We start from the raw sequence: 6,000 nt of genomic DNA on the forward strand, positions 1-6,000 counted from the left end.
GCAACGATAAGTAATTCACACAGTGAAACCTTTCTAAGGCTAAGAACTGTAACAAAGATCCCAAAGATCTAAGTACTTTGAAAAGTTATTTTTAACATTTAATCCTTGCTATTTTCTCTGACAACTAGAAAATATATATGTGCAATTATTATTTAAGAAAAAGTCAAAAAAGCAAGACTAGCAATGAGTTAATTTTTTAGATACATCAGAACTATACATTCAATATCTGATTTAAAAAGAAGAAATAAAATAAGAAATTGGTTCAGATTCTTTTCAAAGTTTCTTTTACAATTAACCCAAGTATATAAAATTATTAGATGTAGTCTAACAGCCATATATTAAAAATATTGCAAGAGGATTTGAAATGTCATATTAGAAATTAGAACATAAATGACAGATTAGAACAGAAATGGTAAAGAAATACGCAACTTCAGTTGAAATTCATCCTCTTGTCATGTAAATATAATTTACTAACATCTCGGCTCACTCAAAAAGAATACCTAAAAATTATTTTGTGCACTTCATATTAGAGAAGTAAAAAAAAAAGAAGAGGTAACTGTAATTACTGAAATGATTAATTCCTTTACCAAGTATCATCAAACAAACGTTTTGTCTTCTTTTGCTATGACATTTGTGAAAAGGTCAGAGATATTCAATGGCTAGGGAGTGTGCGATTAAAAGTTAAAAGTACATGAGAGAGATATCTGCAGACAGAAAATCTAAAATCACAGCCTGGAAAAGTAATCCAGGATCATGATAGCAAACTACTAGACTATGGTCAGAGGAAAAGAAGAAACCTGAGGATATTCAGAGATTTTCATATGACTTCTTTTTTTTTTTTTTCTTGCCTTGTCTGAATCACCAGGTTTTCCCTTTTCTTGTATTTAAATTTTAAGTCCCATGGTGTAAAGCTCACCGTTTTGTTTTGCAGCAAGTTAGCACACGTGAAAGTGTGGTCCTTATCCACTGCTATGGTTCCAATGCACAATGCTGCTGCTGCCACCAAATTAATAATGGCAACAAAATTATATACCATTTCTATTAAGCGCTGTGATTATGATTGACAAACACCCTACTTCACAGGCAGGTTGTCCCATAGTTATCTGCCACTCCATGGTCAGTCATGGCAATTCAGTTTAAAATAGGTTAGGAAACAAGTGCTATATCTTTTCCATCCTCCAATTTTCACAAGAAGGTTTTACCAAATGTTCATTTAAGTCCATTGAAAAGTTATTCTAAAACAGCAAGTGTAATAAATTATCACATACCATATGTAAAAATTCCTTTAGCTTCCACTTCACTTTTTTATTTCATCACATCTATTTTAAAATGATGATGATAATATGATTAATGTGATGATAAAAAATTTATTTTCAAAGTTTTACGACTTGTTATATTGCAACATTTTCCAAAATACTGTAATGTAATTTTTGATTGATATAGGAAACAGAACTACAGCAAGTTCTTAATGAATTGATATCTGAATGGTATCTATTAAATTGCATTAACATACAGTAAACAAGAGCACAAAGATAGTAGAACAGACTCAATTAGTGAAAGGGTAAATCTCATGTCAACCTAGCTGATCATAATGTTTTTCTGAATCTATCTTTATCTGTAAATTAAAGTAACCTCAAAGCACATGATGTCTAGGGATATAAAGAACTTTTGATAATGTACAAAATCTTGTCATTCTTATCTTGTAATGGTCTAAGGTGTGAGAATTTGTCCTGGTTTACAATCATATTAAACAATTTAAGCTTGTGGCTTTCCCTCAGGCAAATTTATTCCAAGTAAAGAAAAAAATGAAAAGGAGGTGTAACAAGTTCACAAAATAAATGTAAACACCTATGCTGAAATAATTATTCAGACACTGCAAATTGCTTCTAGGGTTAAATACAAGTAGCTTTGCCATTTCCTTTACATCTTGCACTTACTGCTATTCAGGGCCAGACTGAAGTTCTAAAAATCAATCATTAGAAAAAACATAAAGTAGATTTCCAAAATTAGTCAACATCCCAACAGGAAGCCCTAGTCATTTTTTTCAAACATGTCCAGATATTTCAGATACTCACTTTTGAGGTTTTCAGCCTAAGACTCTTAAAATCCAGCTGCCATCTGATACTGTCAGCTGCCCAAGATGAACACCTCAGAATTGAGATTGTCAGAAACACACTAATTTCCAAAAATCCTCATTCATGTTTTAATGTGAGACGACCTGCTAGCTATATGTAAGAATATAAAACAGTAAAAGCATATTACAGTGAACTGTTAATTTGTATTTCTAAAGAGAAACAGGATTCTGTATGAAACTCTTGGCTCCAGAAAGAAAGCAAGACTACATATGCTAGCAGAAATTCTTTCCATTTTTACAAAGCCTATAGAATTTCCAGCAACTGTATGAGACCAGCTAGTAGAGCTTACTTCTAGAAATATTTTATTTCAAGACTGGTTCTATTACGAAAAGCTATTGTATTATCTTTTTGTGCTTTAACCTAAACTTGCGCTCCTGCCTTGGTCACAAACTTCCTGTACATATTTCAACAAAAACATCCTAGTTACATTTTTATAGAGAAAAAAAAACACAACAGATTCTTGCACCAATTCTTGAAATATGTCAAGTAAATAAGTTATTGTATCTTTTTATCAATCATGCTGCAAAAAGAAATTCCCCAAGGAAACTTTTTTTTGATTATTTTAATGATACAACAAAACAAGGAAGAATTGCCTTTTAAAACTGTCAGAAAGACACTAGATGTTCAAACTTAAATCTGTATATGGCCATAACTAACACTTAAAAAATGAAAAATAAAACCCCAAGTGCTGTAACTACAATCAGGTGAGGTATGAAACGTCCCATGCCCAATTTCTGGTTAGTGACATTTCCAGATTTCTGTCCCTAGAACTGCTCAAAGTGGTTATAATGACAAGAATTGAGAAGTGGCTCTTTCAGTTGATGTGTTTGAAAGGTAGCTTTGTACGAACAGCTGTGTTTTCAAAATGCTTGCCACCTCTAAATTGGTCCTTGTGAAGTGAACTGTTTGCCTTATTGCCAGCAGGGCACATTGCAATGTAGCTGCTGCATTTTTAATTTTTATCACTGTCTCTCTAACTGCTGAAGTGGAAAAGAAAGATTGCCAAAACCTGACGTGTTTCTTTTCCTTTCTGCCCACTCTGACTTGGTTCTTCGCTGTCTGTTGCTCCAGTGATGAGAACCGTTGCTCAGTTTATTCATTCACTGAATGTCTTTTCCAGCTCAAATAATGGTGATACCCTCTTGTAAGCCGAGGCTCCAGCTGTCAATAGCAGTAAATGAAACAAACCTAATTAAGACATACTAATCATTGTCTACACAAGAGATAATTAGGCTGCAAAAAGTCACACGCAGCAGGGTGAGTTTTCTAAAAGTGAGATAATACCTTAAAAGCAAGAAGCACACCATATTTATTAAGATGGTAAATATGGATTGCAATAGGGATGGACTTCCAGAAGAAAGTAAATAACCTGTCCACAGAGGTTTAAACAGTCTTAGGACAGAGTTCTAGTACAGGAAACCAATAACAAAAATACTGAATATCATCACTATAAGCAACACTAACTTTTTAGATGCAGAACCTATTTAGATGTTTTAATTGCAGACATTAGGAAGCAAGACATACCATTTTATCTGGATGAGGAAACAGATGTACAACCAGAGTCCACATAAAGATTTATAAATGCAGCTGGGTTAAGAATTACAGCAAAGACTCCAGAACTACAATGACAGCTCCTGCTGCTGCTTGTGTGAAAACACTTATCCCACAGCCCAGCTTACTGGTGATAATTTGCTGCTGAGCCTCAGGTCTACAAGCTTTTCTATTGTGCACCATAGTAGGTACAAGTTTTAAGAGTCGCTTGCATCACATCAAAAATCTTCAGAGGTCACCAAAACCCCATAACAAAAGAGCTATGATAAAAATAGTATTTTTGCTTAACAGGTAATGCTGACATAATTGCATTATTTGAATTAACTTTTTTCTTTAAATAAAATTCATACCTTTGCACAGAAATCTCTGTGTATTTAAATCTCAGATACTTTAAATACTGCTCAAGGAACAGGACAAATAACCTTCACGTTCTCTTTGTCCTTCTTTTTACTACCTTTAAAACTGGACATTTGAAATGCAAAACTTTCACATAAAACTCCAGATGGTAAAAAGCACTTAGCTTTACAGACTGGAATCTATTAATAAAAATTCTGAAAATCACTGTTAGTAAGAGTATTTAAATTTAATCTTTATTTAGTGTTATCAGTACATATTTTCTATTATCAGTACATTAACGAAGAAAGGGAACGAGTGCATTCCCAAAGTTCAAAGTATCACAAAGTTAAATGCTTAATTTCCAGTACAAACATTTGTCTCTGTGACACTACAGTCTTCAAGGAAATTTAACTTCAATTACAGTTTATAGTATTGACTGCAAGATATGAAATTACATGAGGTTTATTTTGTTACAGTAAACTGCAGCTCACCTCTCAGTTCAAAATGTTTTGTACACATCTCAAGCTCAGAAATTAATTACATACACAGAGACACACACACATAATTAATACAACCAGTTGGTATAAACAAAGTCATACTGCATAACTTGATTCTGGGTTTTCATCTCCTCAAGTGGGACCAGAAAACTTAGCATCAATAATGCATGTTTTCTTACCTTCTCTGTCAACATTGTATATGAGAGTCACACAATAATACTATTATAAGCAAAAAGACCAACTAAAATGTTTTGGCACTCAAATGATGCCATACAAATTTTGCTGTGCATTTCGCTACTTCACTTTTTTGTGCACTATGTCATATGATGTGTACTACAGTCATATGATTTAGTTTTATGTTGTCCTGGAAGGAGCAGGGAGTTGGACTTGATCATTGTTATAGGTCCCTTCCAACATGAGATATTCTGTTCTATGATTCTATGATCTCATAGGCCACCATGGATGTCCATAATACTCCCGAAACATTCTTTTATTCCACACCTTGAATTATAGTTAATACCAAATCATTTTCATGTAAACCAATACACAGACATGACACTATTTAAACCAAAAATCTTTCTGAGGTGAAACAATGTATTTTGGAACGACGACTGTGCAGGCTGGGCGAGAGTGTGAAAATTATTCTACAATCTGTTATTCAAGGCACTCAACCCCAGTGAATATTTTATACAAGGCAGAAGCACATTAACTGGAGAAATAAGGAAGATTTATGCTAGAACACCGTATGAGCTTGAGCTGGTGGCTTATTAGCTGGAGAATTCACCAGAAAGAGAAAAGACATCCGAGTAAATCATAAAGAAGGAAGAATTTCAACCTGGATCTCCAACCTCTTCTTTTTTGCCGCCTCTTGCGGAAAGCCCACACTAATATATATGACATGAAAATGTCCGCTGGTGCCCTTGTTTTGGGCTTGAGAATCCCATAGAAGCTGAATTATAAACTCGGGAGGACTATAAACTCAAATCCAGGAGGATGTTTGCTCTATGTACATGAAAATGTCGTAGTTTACATGTTTTAACTGGCACAGCCTCTCGAGTACCCGGGACACACATGAAAAGTCCATCTTGGTCCACATCCTATTTCTCACAATGGCCAATAGCAAATGTCAAGGGAGGAGAAGAAAACCAGGTCAGCTATGTAGTCATACTTCCCCAGAATACCTTCCCAGTACCTCTACTGAGCAGAAGTCCTTGAGCATCATAGTAGGATCAAAATGCTGAGATTTGGTAGCTGCAGCAGCAGTCTGTTGAATCTCAATTAATTTACTATTCAGGTAAGATTTACAATGACCTTTCAATTATGAGAAGCTTACATTTTGTATTTGCCATGCTTACAGATACATTTTTAATACACAATCCAAATAAAATTCCAGAAGTCAATTGGACATGTGCTTTAGAAAGTACATCAAGGCCACAAGTCAAAAAATTCCGCCTGCCATCCCCCTATGCGTCCCCCCCATC

General features: G+C 34.5%; 1 protein-coding gene across 2 annotated transcripts in view; it reads right to left on the minus strand.

Moving 5' to 3' along the window:
- Positions 1 to 6,000, minus strand: part of IMMP2L (inner mitochondrial membrane peptidase subunit 2) — a 466,129-nt gene that overhangs the window by 263,274 nt on the left and 196,855 nt on the right. The window lies entirely within an intron of this gene.

The sequence above is a fragment of the Egretta garzetta genome, unplaced genomic scaffold (assembly GCF_000687185.1).
Source record: "Egretta garzetta isolate BGI_Z169 unplaced genomic scaffold, ASM68718v1 scaffold503, whole genome shotgun sequence".
NCBI classification, from domain to species: domain Eukaryota; kingdom Metazoa; phylum Chordata; class Aves; order Pelecaniformes; family Ardeidae; genus Egretta; species Egretta garzetta.